The following is a 17852-nucleotide window of genomic DNA, read 5'->3' as shown; positions in this document are numbered from 1 at the left end:
GTGAACCATGTGACTTTAAGATTGGAAGCAAGAAAAAAAAACATCTGCTATCATTATAGCTCCATATAGTACTAGAGCTCTGGCCCATGCAATAAGACAAGAAAAATAAGCATAGAATAGGACTGGAATAGAAGAACCAAAATTACAGTTAACTGTGGATAACTTACTAGAAAATGTAACAGAATCAACAAGTTAATTAGTAGAATGGAGAGTGCAGACATAGAGGTATAATAACCTATAAGACATCAAATCAATTTATAAAATGGAACAATGTGCATTGACCTCAGCAATTACTAGGGTAATTATATGTCATGGCTTGGGACAGTCTCAGTTAACACTTATTCTGACACAATTTTTAATGTTGTTCCCCTTTTACCCTCAAAAGTATTCTGATTTGGATGATAAATTATATGGTCACCCTTGCTATAACAAACTAAATATTAAACACAGATACAGATTCCATTCATATATGTATTTTGGAATGACACTAATATATGACCATGTCATACAAAGCTATAGAGAAGAGACCAAGGTGCTCCTGGAATAGGGAAGAGCCAGGAGACCAGTGGAACAAGATCTACAGTGTGGAAACAGGTCTGCAGGGCACTTACAGCTTTGACTGGCAGAGTCAAGTTGCAAACCAGACAACAAGGAAAAGAAATGCAAACTCCATCTATGGCAGGCAGCATGAACACCACTGCCCTGTGTCTGTTGTAAGACCAATTTCCCAGCCACAGATACTTACCTTTCCAGACTCCCTTGCAAGCAGGGGTGGTCACATGACCCAGTCTGGCCAATGCTGTGTAAGTGGGAGTCTATTGGGAAGGGGACATGAATCTATGGGAAGATGAACTATCTTGCATGCATGAGAATAAAGGATGCTCACTAACACAGGTGGGGTAGAAAGCAGGGAGAAACTTGGTTCTGGTGGAAACCCTGGACTGCCCCCTCCACACCGCTGCAGTTGAATTTCTTTTACTTGCATAAATTGCATCTGGTGACAGTTCTTAAGTACATGGTTTTTGGGCAAACAGAGAAGTCAAGGGAGTGACTCTGACAAAGCCAGGAAAGCCCACTTCCCCAGAGTGAGTGATACACCAAGAGGCAGAACGTACTCTCCACTCTTTACACATCAGTGGGAATGTGCACAGGGGCTAAGGGTGAGATATTCCGTGGGGTCATCTCCTCTGCTTCACAGAACAAAGTCAGGTACTCTCCATCACCCACTTTGTTTTTCTCCACAGCACACACCTCTATCCAACATACCACCTGTTGTACTTACTTGAATAGCTTATTGTTTGTCTTCCCCAAATAGAAAGTTAGCTACAAGAGGGTTAAGGTGATTGTGTGTTTTACACATCACTGCATTGCCAGGGTCTAGAACAGTAACTGGCATACTGTAGGGGGCTTAATAAATATTTATCAAATAAATGAATGAACCAATAATTTAAAGCCCAATGAACCATCTTTCAAGTATAAAGTCAACAGAAAAACGTGTTGGACATATTTTTGAATTCTAGTTTCCATGACCCTTTCTTTAAAAAGTTAAGGACACCCTTAGGCAAATCAAGAATGATTCAGAAAGGTTTAACATAAAAGGATGGGCAGATGATTTTTAAAAGTTCTGTGAATGGATGGCGGTGATGGCTGCTGTATTAATCCATTTTCATGCTGCTGATAAAGACATACCCGAGATTGGGCAATTTACAAAAGAAAGAGGTTTAACTGGACTTACAGTTCCACATGGCTGGGGAGGCCTCACAATCATGGCAAAAGGCAAGGAGGAGCAAGTCACACCTTTAGTGGATGGTGGCAGGCAACGGGAGAGACAGCGAGCTTGTGCAGGAAAATTCCCATGTGTAAAGCCATCAGATCTCATGAGATTTATTCACTATCATGAGAACAGCACAGGAAAGACCTGCCCCCATGATTCAATTACCTCCCACCGGGTTCCTCCTGTGACACATGGGAATTGTGGGATTTACAATTCAAGATGAGATTTGGGTGGGGACACAGCCAAACCATATCAGTTGCCCTACAGTGAGAAGGTACTTAATGCCCCTGAACTGTAGACTTAAAAATGGTTAAAATGGTAAACGTTATGTGTATTTTACCAGAATTCATAAAAAGGATGAGCAGAAGCATAACAAAGGTCAATGAAGAGAAATCAGGGTCAAGGTATAAATGGAGCACTGCCAAGAGGGCCAGCAATGAGCGTGGAATTTGTATAACTGCAGGACTATTGCAGCCAATCTAAAGATTATGACCATCACAGAGAAGAATGAAACAAAACAGAGAAATTAACAAAAAGTAGGAGGGATGGAGGTAATATAAGTAAACTATGTCATATTCATATATAGTTGGGAGTCTAAAGAATTGCTTAGAAGTTTAAAATTAGAGGCATCGAGGTAAACAGAAAAAAATATAATCAACTAAAATAACTTCATGGAAGGGAGACAAGAGGAAGGAAAGTAGAAATATTCTAATTTTGATATTGTTTACAGTAGGGAGAAAATAAATGTTGTCTAGAGAAATAAAAGGATTGAATATAACCATGGGATCAAAAATGCAGCTTTCCAAATTATCAGAAGACATACACACAGAAAATAAAACAAAGACAACAGAGACCATATGGAGAAAACTGACAACCCCCACAAAACTATAAAAGCAGAAAGCCTATCAAACAATGATGACAGAACTAAGACCAAATGCATCTGCCATATCAGTAAATGTTAATGAGCCATACACACTTGGTAAAAAATAAAAAAGACTGGATCACAAACAAGGGTACTGAAGGTAGAATGATTCAGCAAGGTTTCATCAAAAAGGATGGGCAGGACCGGGCATAGTGGCTTACATCTGTAATCTCAGCACTTTGGGAGGCAGATAGATCATGAGGTCAGGAGTTCAAGACCAGCCTGGCCAACATGATGAAATCCCATCTCTACTAAAAATACAAAAAAATTAGCCAGGTGTGGTGGTGGGTGCCTGCAGTCCCAGCTACTCAGGAGGCTGAGGCAGGAGAATCGCTTAAACCCGTGAGGCGGAAGTTGCAGTGAGCCAAGATTATGCCATTGCACTCCAGCCTGAGTGACAGACAGATTCCATCTCAAAAAAAAAAAAAAAAAAAAGATGGGCAGATAATTTTTACAAAGTTCTGCAGATGGTTGTACTACAGTGAGAAGTACTTAATACCCCTGAACTGTATACTTTAAAAAAGGTTAAAATGATAAATGTTACGTGCATTTTACCATAATTTTAAAACAGGATGAGTAGAAGCATAACACACAAATGCAAATGAAGATAAATCAGGGGTCATAATATCAGACAAAGCTGAAGTCAGGGCAAAAAAAAATTGAATGAGAAAAAAGAAGGGCACTGTGTGAGGGTGAAGAATGACAGTCATCATGAAGATCTAATAGTAATGAATGTTCATGTACCAAATAGCATAGCCTCAATATTCACAGAGCAAAACTGGAAATTTAGGGAGAAAAAGCAGAGTATGCTAGCATTAGCACCTTTTTTTTGTTGAGACAGAGTCTCACTGTTGCCCAGGCTGGAGTGCAATGGTATGATCTCAGCTCAGTACAACCTCCGCCTCTTGGGTTCAAGCGATTCTCCTGCCTCAGCCTCCTGAGTAGCTGGGATAACAGGTGCTCACCACTATGCTTGGCTAATTTTTTTTTTTTTTTTTTTTTTTGTATTTTTAGTAGAAATGGGATTTCACCATGTTGGCCAGTCTGGTCTCGAACTCCTGACCTTGGGTGATCCACCCACTTCGGCCCCCCAAAGTGCTGGGATTACAGGCATGAGCCACCACGCCTGGCCTAGTGCATTTTAATTCACCTGTCTCAAACCATTCCATATGCAGTTGGCAAAAACAAAAGTAAGGAGAGAGGGAGCCAAATAATCTAATAACTGTGTGTGTGTGTGTAAAACACAGTCTACCTTCATTCTATTCAAATGCTCTTGAAAGTGCATACACAAAAAGTGACTATCAGGCCACAAAGAAAGTAAATTCCAAAAAATAGAAGACAACGTTCTCTGATAACAATATACTAGAATTCGAAAATACTAATGAAACCACAGACCAAACCAAACTTTGCCACCAAGAGGTCTATAAACACTTAAAAGTAACCTTGAGTTAAAAAGAACAAAAAACAAAAACTGCAGAATATCTAGACAATAACAAAAAAATATATTTATGGACCTGTGGGATGCAGCCAAAGCCAATGTTAAGAGGAACATATATAGCCTTAAAACACTGATCTTATTAATAAATGAGAAAGCATGAATTGCCCAACTCAAAAAGTTAGAAAAAATAAACCTAAGAAAGACATACAATAAATAAATGAAAACAGAAATGGAGTTAACAGCAAAAGAAAGGAACTCAAATAACTCCATTTTTTTTTAAATTAAAAAAAAAAAAAATTTAGAGACAGGCTCTTGCTCTGTCACCCTAGCTGGAGTACAATGATGCAATCATAGTTCACTGCAACCTCAAACTCCTGGGCTCAAGCGATCCCCCTGCACCAGCCTCCTGTGTAGCTAAGACTACACGTGTGCACCACTACACTCAGCTAATTTAAAAAAATATTTTTTAGGGATGGCATCTTGCTGTGTTGCCCAGGCTGATCTTGATCTCCTGGCCTCAAGCAATCCTCCTGCCTTGGCCTCCCAAAATGCTAGAATTACAGGCATGAGTAACCATCTCTGGCCCCAACTACTTGTTTTTTGAAAAACAGACATGTTCACTGCTGGGGAATCTAATGAAGCAGGAGATATAATACACAGAAGGTGGAGGTGACTGCTTGGAAGGATTCTCTGCACTTTTGCTCTTCAGCTTCACTTCTCACCATCCCTTAACCCTCCCAACAGGCTTTTCTTCCAACTTCTCTGCAGAATTTGCCCTTGTCAAGGTCACCAAAGACCTCCATGTTAATAAACCCAGTGGTCAATTATCAGTCCCCCTTTCACTAATCCTCCCAGCAGCACTGACTCAAGTGATCACTCCACCTGCTTCCAGGACACTGCAGTCCCCTTCTCCTGGTCCTCCTCCTCCTCCCACTGTTGGTTCACCCACATCTTCCCAACCTCCTCTTCTCCACTCTTTCTACTCACTCATGGATCTCACCTCCTCTCAAGGATTTAAACACTATATGTTGATGCCTATTTTTTTTTTTTTTTTTTTTTCTGAGACAGAGTCAGAGTCTCACACTATAACCCAGCCTGGAAATATGATGATGACTTTAGAGCCTCAAACTCTCACCTAAACTCCATTCTGATGGCCAACATGTCTAATCAGTGTCACCAAATGGATATTTAATAGACACTTCAAACTTAATATTCCCCAAACTAAAATCCCAACCTTCCTCCCCCATCCAGCTTTTCCCACAATTTTCCTGACCTCAGGAAATACAACTCCATCCTGCCAGTTGCTCTCATCAGAGGGCTGGAGTCATCTTTGACCCCTCTCTTCCTCTCACACTCCATATCTAACCCAGGAGCAAATCCCGTTGGCCCTTCCTTTCACTTCCTCCTGCCTCCACCACTCCTACTGTGGTCCACGCTGGCAGGATTCTTGCAGTGGTCTCTGCGCTGGTCAGCGCCTTCCATCTGCTCTCAACACAGCAGCCAGAGGAGCCCTGTGAAAACCAAAGTCCAATTACCCCACCCCTTTCCTCAAAACCCTCAGTGGTTCCCCAGATTCACTCAGAGCAGAAGCTAAAGCCCTTCCCACTCCATGACCTCCCTGTCCTATTCCTCACTCTTTTCCTTTGCACTCTCTCCATTCCAATGGTAATGGTTTGTTTTGTGTCAATTTGACTGGGCCACAGGGTGCCCTGATATTTGGTGAGACATTTTTCTGGGTGTGTCGTGAAGGTGTTTCATGATGAGATGAACATGTGACCTGGCAGATGAAGGAAGACAGTGTCCTTCTCTGTGTAGGTGGCCTCATTCAACCCACTGGAGGCCTAACAGAACCAACAACTCCTTTAGACTCAGGCTGGGACTGAAATTCACACCATTGGCTCTCCTGGGTCTCAGGCCCTCAACTCACACCATTGGCTCTCCTGGGTCTCAGACCCTCAACTCACACTGGAACTCACACCATTGGCTCTCCTGGGTCTCAGACCCTCAACTCACACTGGAACTCACACCATCGGCTCTCCTGGGTCTCAGACCCTCAAATCAAACTGGAACTCACACCATTGGCTCTCCTGGGTCTCAGATCCTCAACTCACACTGGAACTCACATCATGAGTTCTTCTGGGTCTCCAACTTGCTAATTGCAGACCTTTGGAATCCTCAACCTGCATAGCTGCAGGAGCCAATTCCCTACAGCACGTGTCTTCACGTGTGTCTATATGTGATTAGTTCTGTTTCTCTGGAGCACACTGACTAATACACCATCTGTACCAGCATGCTCCTGTCTCTTCTCCCAGATAAAGCTAATCCCTGATCTCCTTTAAGTCACCTTTTTAGTGAGCCCCTTGGCCATCTGTTTAAAATTATCCTCTATCTCAAACGCATTATCACTGTCTAAAAGTTCATACATCTCACATACACATTTTAAAAATTGTCTGCAGTCTCCATAAAAGCAGGCTTTTTGCTGCTTTTGGCCCATAACTGTATCCCCCAGGCCAATAACGATGCCTGGCACAGGGTCGGCACTCAATTAAGATGAACTGAACAAACAGAAGAACAAAGGCGACTGCCTGCTCAACTCGACAGAAATCAGGAAGCCTCCAAGAAATGGATCAATTTCCAAGAAAAGAGAAATTACCCAAAGGATCCGGGAAGGGAGAATCTAAACAGACCAATTGCCAAGAAGAAAGAGAGAAACTGTCAAATAGCAAATCCAAAGTCTAAAATAAGAGAAATGCAAATTAAAGCCATAATGAGAGAGGATTTCAAAGTGCAGACAAAAGGGAACATCCACATTCCTTCACTTGCCACCCTGACACAGATCAAAAGTGCTGAGCACCCGGCGCGTGTGTTGGTTTGAGTTTCTGCTTCACTGCTGGTCGGGGGGACGCTGGGGTCATTTCTGTGGAAGGCAATTTGACAGATGCCTGTAGTACAGGTGCCCACGTCCTCTGAGCCAGCAGGTCTCACGTAACGATTATCCTACAGACGTGCACACAAGGGCAACATAGGTACAAGCACATTCATCACAGAAAGGTGGGTCACAGCAGCAGATTAGGATCAGTGAAGTGTCCATCAGCAGGATGCCAGGTCAAAACCAACAGCTCCCGCACAATGGAGAGCCACGCAGAGACCAGGAAGGCTCGGGCAGCTGTCCTCAGCCACCTCCCATGCTCTGCTCTGCTTCCCTGGGCGTTGGTCATCGAGATTCATGATTTGTGGCATTAATGCCACTTACACGCTGAGCCCTCTGCCCTGAACTTTAGTCTCGAATTCCCACCTTCCTCCCCTGGGCAATTTCTGTACTTTCCACTCAATTTTTCCATAAATCTAAAACTGCTTTAAAAAATATATATTCATTACCTAGATAACAAAATTTGTAAGATAGTGAGATGTCACTTTAAATCCACCAAATCAGCCAAACTTAGGAGATCAGATGATTTGAAAGGTAAGTGAACGCCCACGAAGGGGACTCGCCACCGTGCTCTGCAGATGATCCGGCAACCTCTCTCTGCATGTACTTCCCCAAGAAGTTCTGGAGCTGGTCTTCAGGGTCTACCCGTCACCTTCCTAGGGAACTGCATTAGCATGAGCTGCTTCTTAAAACACGTTTAAGGCCGGGCACAGTGGCTCACACCTATAATCCCAGCATTTTGGGAGGCCGAGGCAGGCGGATCAACAGGTCAGGAGTTCGAAACCACCCTGACCAACATGGTGAAATCCCATCTCTACCAAAAACACAAAAATAAGCCGGGCGTGGTGGCATGCACCTGTAATCCCACCTACTCGGGAGGCTGAGGCAGGAGAATTGCTTGAACCCAGGAGGTAGAGGTTGCAGTGAGCTGAGATCATGCCATTGCACTCCAGCCTGGGCAACAAGAATGAAACTCTGTAAATAAATAAATACAAAACTTAGCCAGGCATGGTGATGGGCACCTGTAGTCCCAGCTACTTGGGAGGCTGAGGCAGGAGAATCACTCGAGTCCTGGGGGTAGAGGTTGCAATGAGCTGAGATCGTGCCACTGCACTCCAGTCTGGGTGGCAGAGCGAGACCATCTCAAAAACAAAAATCTTTTAAGTTCAGGGGTATACGTGCAGGACGTGCAGGTTTGTGACACTACATGTGTGTCCTGGGGGTTTGTTGTACAGATTATTTCATCACCCAGACATGAAACCTAGTACCCATTAGTTATTTTTCCTGGTCCTCTCCCTCTTCCCACCTTCTGCCCTCCAGTGGGCCCCAGTGTGTGTCATTCCCCTCTATCTATCCAGGTGTTCTCATCATTTAGCTCCCACTTATAAGTGACAGCATGTGGTATTGGGTTTTCTGTTCCTGGGTTAGTTTGCTAAGAGTAATGGCTTCCAGCTCCATACATGTCCCTGCAAAGGACATGATCTTGTTCTTTTTTATGGCTGCATAGTATCCCATGGTGTCTACACAGTCTTCCATACAGTTCTCAGAAGTGAGGATGCAAGAGCCCCTGTGACAGAATGCATAGGTCTTGCACACAAAATGTTGGGTCAAAGGTAAGAAATACTATACATGAAAAGTGAAAACACATGTTCCCAGCATTGTGCATAACTTGGGCATCACACTCAATTAAGACAAAAGAGTGGGGTGGATGGAGTAGGCATAGAGGGTCGGGGGACGGGGGGTAGGTACAGTAAGGGGCCCATCACAGCCACTGATGTGGGAGCTATGGACCAGGAGGTGTGACCAGCTCAACATTCTGGACCCAAGGTTTGGAAACCAGGATGAAGCCTGGCTGACTCGACTACGAGGCTGAAAAGCTGAGAACATCACACAAGGCTCGTGAAAAAGGGAAGTGTGTCCTCACCTGCCCCACTACGTTCTTAGGTGGAAAGTTGCAACAGGGTGGCCACATGGTAGAAACGGCCAGAAGCAGGCCAGGTGCGGTGACTCACGCCTGTAATCCCAGCACTTTGGGAGGCTGAGGCGGGCAGATCACGAGGTCAAGAGTTCGAGACCAGCTTGAACATGGTGAAACCCTGTCTCTACTAAAAATACAAAAAATTAGCCGGGTGCAGTGGCACATACCTATAATCCCGCTACTCAGGAGGCTGAGGCAGGAGAATCACTTGAACCTGGGAGGAGGAGGTTGCAATGAGTTGAGATTGTGCCACTGCACTCCAGCATGGGCAACAGAGCAAGATTCCATTTCAGAAAAATAATAAATTTAAAAAATTAAAATAAAAATTATTTAAAAAGAAAAGAAACAGCCAGAGGCCCAGGGGAGCTGGGAAACAGCAGGGTAGGGGCTGCTTCCTGGGTGGAGCCCTCGGTTGTACAAAAGAGTTCCAAGAAGCACTTCCTGCCCCTGGGCTTGTGCACGGCATGGCTGTGTGTGGGGACGGACAGACATTCTCACATGCCAAGGGGAGCTGAGATGGAAAAGGACTTTGGGTTGCATTAATAGAAGTATATGTGCCAAAATAGGGGAGATGACCCAAGGTTCTGCTGATCTTTGTGGTGGCTGGACCACAATGTCAGAATTTCAGCTTAGGGGGGCTTGAAACCTAGTGTCCAATTTTCCTAGAGTTTATCTTTACTTTTCTTCTTTTTCCCTGTGTGTTCACCTCTTAGCTCTTCAGGAATGCAATTATAACATTTACCTCTCCTCCACCAGGCGCTCCCTGCACTGCAAGCATATCTAACTACAGTTCGATTTGCTTAGAAATTCTCAGGACAAAATGTTGAACCAAACCAGGCACCCTCTGGGATCCTCCCCCACCAGGAGATTGCCTCAAGACGACAGTCAGTTTATAGCCTAGCTCTGTCCACCATGGCGCCCTCCAGACAACCCGACTGAGAAGACATAAAGCAAGTCAGGTGGACCCTGCGCCTCCTCACCCCCCTCCCCTGCATGCCTTTCACACCAAGTTCCCCTTTAAAGACCCCACTTTCCTCCCCAAAAGCTGAAGCGATTCCCTTAAGTCAGGAGCCTGTACTGTTTCCGCTTAACCGAGCTCTGGAATAAAGTCACTTTCTACCAGACCCCTCTCTGTTCATTCGGATTCTGCAAGAGGCTGGACATGTGTTCGGTTATGGCCTCACTTGAGAGCCCATCTCCAACCTCCATGCTGCACAGGAAGGTAAGAATGTGACACGGACTCATTCTCAGCCCAGGACCTGGTGACAATTCAGTCTCTGGCCTTGGAGACTCTGTCTGCAGGTATGGACAGTGCCATTAGGCTGGTAAAGGTTGGGACGGAGGGAGCCCAGGGACTGAGGGAAGAGGGACAGAAAGTCAGAGGAGGCTTGGAGAGGAGGTCCAGGTGATGGTCGAGGCCTTTGCTTGGTTTCTGCAGGAACGGTAAGCTCACTCCTTTACAGGCCATTCCCTTTTAAGCTGCTCAGTTACCTGGAAAACTTTTACAACGCAGAGCCAAACGCTTGCCTGTGGGCCACAGTCTGGCCTTCCTGGCCCGTGGTGGCCCTTCTGGGATAAGGGTGGCAACAGCCATGCCCCTCCTCACTCCTTTTTGCTGCTGCAGGCTGACGTGGAAAAGAGGTTGTCCACTCTGGGGTGCGGGCAGCGTCACCCCTGACTTTGGCCGAGGCCTCCCGATGGTTACCCCTGCATGGCAGTCTTTGCATTCCCCAGAGCGGTTTCCCTAGAGGGCAAAGTGGCTTCGGTCACTCCCCGGGGACACATCTCTGTTTGGGGATGACAAGCACAAAACTCAGGCGGGTGGACCCGGGAGGGAAGGGGTGTACCGGGGCATGCTGAGGGCTGCTATGGCATGGACGCGGCCCCATTTCTCATGCCATTGGTGAGGACGTGGTGTTTGCTTCATTACTTTTTATACTTCATATATATATATACATGAGGTATAAAAAATATATATATACACACACTGTATGGATTCTCTTGCAGAAAATGAAATACTTCAAAATCAATGACTTAAAAAAAATTCTACTTATAGTTTCTTAGAGGGTAAAGCTTTGATGGCTTAGCTGGGCCTCAGGGCCTCTTACCAACAGAACTGTTACAGCTTTCAGTTTTGTGGTCTCCACTCCAGAGGACTCTTTCCAGAAAGCCCCAGTGTGCTCTTCACACTACTGGGAACACCCTCCCCTATCTCCACCTCGAAAATTCCTATATGTCCTTCAAGACCTCACTCACTGGGCACACCTTCTGTGCAGCTTGTCTGACTCCCACAGGCCTTTGTAAGACCCTGTACCACACGGTACTGTAGAGTCCCATGGCAGAGATGACCCTGGCCTCACATCAGACAAGCCTGGGTTCAGGTCCCAGCTCTGCCCCTCACAAGCTGTGTGACCCTGGGTAAGTCATTAACCTCTCTGGGCCTTAGGTATTCACCGTGTCCTCCTAGGCACTCTGCAGGTCACCGCGCCCCTCATTGCCAGTCCCGTGAACCCCAGGCCCACCAGCGCTCCCCTCACTCAGTGTCAACTTGTGGTCCCTCGCACTAGGCCTTCCATAAGCCGGGACTGTGGCACCTTTGGCCAGGCCTGGGCTGGGTGCTGGGTGCTGGGGGCTCAGAACTGAGTCAGGTGTGGGCCCTGCCCTTGAGAGCTCCAAGCCGGTGGGGGAGCCACACCAGCACCCCGAAATAAGAGCAGCAGACCCATGCTGTGTCAGGGGCGAGTGTCTGGCAGTCTTGGGGCCCTGGCCAGGGTGCGGATTGGGGGAAACGTTCTTGGGAGCAGCCACAGAGCTGGGCCCTGGACAAGGTTTGTTGGGACAACGGGCAGGGCACTCCGGGCGGAGGGAACAGCCTCAGCCAAGGCCATTCAGGGGATCACAAGGAGCATGGCTGTTGCAGCACAAGATGCTCCTGGCAGGGTTGAGTCTGGAGAGGCGGCAGCCACAAGGCCTTCATCTGCCAGGGGAAGGTGTCTGGACCTGATCCCCAGGCTGTGGGGAGTCGACATGGAAGATCATTCCTAATTCTCATAGCGGCAAGATTAGGGCTGCAGGGTACTGTTATCTCCTCTGCGCCAGGCAGTGTGCCAAGCACTTCCCATGCACGTGTAGCCTCAGTTCTCTCAGCAGCCTCCGGGGTGGGGACCACTAGTCCCTGCAACTTGCTGATGAGGAAACTGAGGCTCAGAGAGACAATGTCACTAGCCCAGGACTGCATATCTAGCTAGCAGTGGAGCTTGGCCTGTGCTGCTGACCACAGGTCACAAAGCCAGCCCCTCTCATCCAGGGCAGTGGCCTGGGCAGGCTGGGGAGCAGCAGGCTGCCGAGCCGACCCTAGTAGCCCTGCTGAGAGAGGAGTTGAGCCTGGAACCGGGAACAGGGCCCACGGGGTGAGAAGCGTCTGCAGCTGGCAGGCCTCGCTGGCGGGCTGGCGCCTGCAACCTAAGTGGGAAGATAACAGAGCACCTGGCAATTTGAATAACAATGAAAGCTTCCAGAACGCGAACGTCTGTGACAATAACCCTTCCTGCCGACAAAAGCAGAGGAGTCATGAGGCACAACACGCCTCACTGCAGGTGAACTGGAAACAGTGTGTTCTCCAGCAGCGGCAACAGCTTCTGTTAGTTGGCGCTGACTGTATGCACGTGGGGTGTGGGGCTGGGAGCCTTCATGTATTTTGCTTTTCCTTTTTTTTTTTTTTTGAGACAGTCTCTGTCTTCCAGTCAATGGCGTGATCTCGGCTCACTGCAACCTCCGCCTCCCGAGTTCAAACAATTCTCCTGCCTCAGCCTCCGGAGTAGTTGGGATTACAGGTGCCCACCAAGATACCCGGCTAATTTTTGTATTTTTAGTAGAGATGGGGTTTCACTATGTTGGTCAAGCTAGTCTCAAACTCCTGACCTCAGGTGATCCACTCACCTCAGCCTCTTGGGATTACAGGCGTGAGCCACTGCACCTGGCCGCCTTCACATATTTTTCTAAGGGAGTCCCACAGGGACCTGAAATGGGGAGACGCTATTAACCCTACTTTGTAAATGTGTCCCTGCAGACAGTACAGGGACATCAAGGAGCTTATTCAAGGCATGATGGCCATCCCAAGGAACGCTGCCTCAACATGGAGAAACAGACTCTGCTGACACGACAGAGTTGAGGGTTTTGGGAGAGGGAGATGAGCCTGGATTAACTGGCTGGGCCTGATACCATCACAGGATCCAAAGTGAGGAAGGCAGGAGGCTCAGTCAGCAGAAGGGATGTGGCCACGGGAGCAGAGGTCGGAGAGATGTCCTTGCATCTGGAAGGGGCCACAAGCCGAGGAATGTGGGCGCCTCTGGGAACTGGAGCAGGCAAGGAAATGGATCCACCCCTGCAGCCTCCAGCAGGGCCCTGTGCTGCTGATGCCTTGCCATGCAGTGTTTGTGAGTCTCCTTTCCAGCTGCTGTCCTCCGGATCTGTACAAGACTAAATCTGTGTTGTTTTAAGCCACTGCATTTGTGATAGTTTATCACAGCAGCTACGGTACAGTCACACAATACCCAAGAGAGGTGTGTGTGTTCACCAGGAGATGTGGATGCGAAGGTTCACGCAGCTTTACTGATAACGGCTGGAAGGTGGAAACAGCCCAAGTTTCCTGGAAAGGTGATGGAGAAACACAGCGTGGTGCATCCACACAATGCAATGGGCACAGATCCAGGCTGGGGCCAAGATAGGAACCTTCATCTTCTGCCTCCTGGGCGGAGTGCTCTGCCCCAGCACCTGCCTTGTCAACGCCCTGGTGGACCCGAGGGATTGCCCAGTTCTTGCATCTTCACTGAGAGGAAAACAGAGACGATGACTCCATTTTACAGTTGGATAAAGTGAGGCTCAGGGCCATGCTGCCCAGGGAGGAGCTGAAGAGACCCGAGGCCTGCTGGGTACCAGATCTTCTCAATGGTGGTTCCTTTTCGCAGCCTCTCTCCAAGCCCAGGGCAGAGCCTGGCACATGGGAGAGCTTTGTGGGAGTTTGCTGAGCAAATGACAGAGAGCAGGTGTGGTGTGAGCTCTGGTGGCTGGACACACCTTCTCGTCCCCTGCAGACCTGTCTTCCTGGCTGGGTCCAATGTGCAGGGATTTGGGGCACAGTTGGGGTGTCCTGACGGATGTGGTCACTCTCAGGGGATGTCAGTCCGTGGATGCAGATGCAGCAAAGTCCCTGGAGCCCTGCCTGCCTCCCTGCTCACCCTCCGCGCTCTGACGGATGCTCTCTGCCAGGATGGGGCACCTTGGGCAAGGGATGGGAGGCCTCTAATGTGGCCCAAGATGTTTAACCAGAGTTCTACAGGCCCCAACCTGAACTGGACCCAGAAATTCACAAGTTGTGTGACCTTGGATGAGGTCCCCAACACACACACCAGAGACCTTAACACACACCAGAGACCCCAACACACACACACCAGAAACCCCAACACACACACCAGAGCCCCCAAAACACCAGATCCCCCAACACACAGAGACCCCAACATGCACACACACACCAAAGCCCCCAAAACACTCACCAGAGCCCCCCAACACACACACAGAGACCTTAACACACACACACACCAGAGCCCCCAACACACACACCAGAGACCTTAACACACACACACACACCAGAGCCCCCAACACACAGACACACGAGACCTTAACACACACACACACCAGAGCCCCCAACACACACACCAGAGACCTTAACACACACACACACCAGAGACCTTAACACACACACACCAGTGTTGACTTTTCCCTTCTGCCCTCAGTCCCGTCTGTAAAATGCTGCTGCTCACAGCCCCCTGCTCTGATTCTACATTAAGGCCTGTGCTACACAGCCCCAAGACGGCCTCCAAATAATCCACCTCCAGCTACTCACACCCTCCTCTGGTACCAAGGGAGACCAAAGGATGGGGGCGGAGCCAAGTGGCTTGCTTGTAACAAATAGAGTAGAAGTGACAGGGATGGGATATCCCTTCCAAGGTTAGGCTCCAAAAAGACTGTGGGTTACACCAGGCTCTGCACCTTGAAGTCTCTCTCCCAGAGCCCTCTTTTTGGGTGGTCAGCTGTCATGCCACGAGCTACCCTGTGGAGAGGCCCACCTGGTGAGCAACTGACATCCCCAGCCAACACCTGACCCCGCTACCAGCCACCTGCGTGAGCTAGGAGGTGTATCCTCTCCAGCAGAGCCTTGAGATGACCACAGTCTCAGCCCACGCTTTGACTGCAGCCTCCTGAGAGACCCCAAGCCAGGAGACCCAGCGAAGCCACACCCTGACTTACACCTTTCTGATTCACAGAAAGGGCTAAATGCTTGCTGTTTCAAGCTGCTGGCTTGCGGGGTAACTTGTTACACAGCACCAGCTGGCTAATACAAGGCCTCAGGGCAGAGCTAGAGATTTGGAGAGAGGGAGGATCTTAGAGATTGTGCATCTGGACATCCCTCTACTCTATCCTCAGAGAAGGAGCCTCTGACCTCTGTTTGCACACCCCAAAGATGGGGAGCTCCCTGCTTACCGAGGCCAGCAAATCTGCTGTAGAGCCAGGCTGCCTGGGAAGGTCATCCCTCTGCCTCCTGCTTCCTCTTCCTACTGGTGCCAGCGTGGCTCTGGGGGTTCCCCGGCACCAGCCCCATCCTTCAGGGATGTGTGGGTTCCCCCAGAGTGAGCTGGTGTCTGGATCAGGCTTCTCTGCATCACAGCTTCATTCCCTTCTCTGCTTCAGGGGAGAGTTATTAGGAGGCAAGTGAGGGCTCAGGCCTGGCCTTGCCCTTCAGTGTGCACCTGGCAGAGGACCCCAGGATGCACCAGTCTTCACTCAGCCTTAGCTCGAAGTCACCATCTCCACCTGCCTCAGTTTATTCGTCTGCTACATGGAGATTTCTGTGAGGACATGAGATAGTGCATGTAACAACGCTTGACACACAGAAACCACTCAAGAAATATATGTTCTGTTGAATCGGGAGAAAACATATTCAAAGTGCGGCCACGGAGATGCTTGAGGGAATTTTTGTCTTCAGCAAAATATCTTGATGGGCCATCCAGATGGATGGGGATGGGGAGTGGATGAGGCAGTGGGGTGTGTGTGTTGGGGGGCTGTGTGTTGGGGGCTCTGGGGGGTGTGTGTGTGTTGGGAGGCCAGGGCACATTGTAGGTGCTCTGGGAGAGCCTGTGCCTGGCTGTTTGACTTTGGACAGGTACTATGGCCTCTCTGAGCCCAGGTTTCCAGCAAAATGGCAAGAAAAATACCACTGGCGAGGTGGCGGCACGGGGGAAATGGCCGTCCTCTGCAAACTCCCTTGCACCCCAGTCAGCTCCCCCGGTCTCCAGGAAAAACCAAAATAAAGATCCTGCTTGAAGACAATGAGAATTATTTTGTGCTTTATAGGGCGCCACATAATCTAAACAATGAAACATGGAAACTTTCCTTCCTTCAGGAAGAAGCTGGCGGGCATCCCAGCTATGTAAAAGGCAGGCGGTGGGGTGGGGATGACAAAGCTATTTGATGCCAGCTATGCCCAGTGGCTCCTGGCAGACAGGACGGTGCCCGGTGTGTTGTTGGAGCCCACGGATTGTACCTGGGATGGGGATGTGGGCATGGCAGGCAGGGGATATCGCAGGAGCGACAGGCAGAGGGCAGGGCACGCAGCCCACATCCGAGGCCAGGTCCCACGCCCCTCGCCTTCCCTGATCCTCTTGCAGCTTCCAGACCCCATTCGCCCTGGGGTTCCTCCTGCCATGGGTGGGGGCTGCTCCTCCCCAGGCCCATTGCAGTGGTCTCTCGGGGCATCTCAAACTCAAGACACTCCATGCTGCTGAGCCCAAAGCCATGTCTGCCCCAAGGTCCCCGTCTTGGAAAATCTCCCAGGCTGCTCAGCCCAGGGTCCCAGACATCTTCCTTGGACCCCCACCTCCTTCTCAGCCCCCCACCGCAGACCCTGGCCAATCCCACGGACTCCACTCCCTGGTGCTGGCCCCTCCCCACCATGACCCTCGGCCAAGCCACAGACATGGCTGCAGTTCGTGGGACAGTGGCAACCTCTCTGGCGGACTCCCAGCTCCCTTCCCAAAGGCAAATGCAGCCTGCCACTCTCCTCGAGGACACCCCGTCCCCGGACCAAGAAGCCCACACCTCACCAGGGCCCTGCACAGTCAGACCTCCTGGCTTCTCCCACATTCTTTCCTCCCCCACACTCGTGCCACCTGACTGCCCTTCTGATGGATGGATGCACGGCTGTCTCTGCCTCAGGGCCTCTACACATGCTATTTCCAGTGCCTGGACCACTCCCCACTTCCTCCCCTAGTGTCTTCCAACTCTGACAGGCTCATTCCTTTCCATCCTACAGATCCCAGCTGCCCAGAGAGGCAGGGCCAGGCCATAGAAGGCTGTGGATGCCCAGCTGAGGGACTGTCCTTATCCTGCAGGACCCTGTGGGAGTCTCCAAAGGGCTGGGAGCCTCTGCAGAGACAGGACCGGAGGCTGCCCTGGCTTTGGGAGTGGGGTCAACAGGCAGCTGTGTCAGTTTTGGGGGCTTCCATTATTCACGCCCCACTTGTAGCCTTCCATTCTGTCAGTTTACCCTCCTGACGTTCGGACACTTCTCGGGGAACTTAGGGCCTTTATATATCCCCATGGTAAAGGTTAATTTTTAATGCTGCTTTGGTAAATATTTGATGCCACTGCTTTAATGGGAGGATGCATTAGACATTAAATGCCACAAAGTGCTCTGAGATGCTGTCCTTTTCATCGGCAACCTCTGTCCATAGCTCCTCCTGCCTCCCGTTCTAT

General features: G+C 49.1%; 1 protein-coding gene across 1 annotated transcript in view; it reads right to left on the bottom strand.

Annotated features, from left to right (window-relative positions):
- SHISAL1 (shisa like 1) overlaps positions 1-17852 on the bottom strand; it is an 86588-nt gene that overhangs the window by 6234 nt on the left and 62502 nt on the right. The gene's annotated exons all lie outside the window — the stretch shown is intronic.

This window comes from Chlorocebus sabaeus, chromosome 19 (genome assembly GCF_047675955.1).
Source record: "Chlorocebus sabaeus isolate Y175 chromosome 19, mChlSab1.0.hap1, whole genome shotgun sequence".
Taxonomy (NCBI): domain Eukaryota; kingdom Metazoa; phylum Chordata; class Mammalia; order Primates; family Cercopithecidae; genus Chlorocebus; species Chlorocebus sabaeus.
Note: the sequence above shows the minus strand (reverse complement) of the source record. Positions and strands in the feature narration are given on the sequence as shown.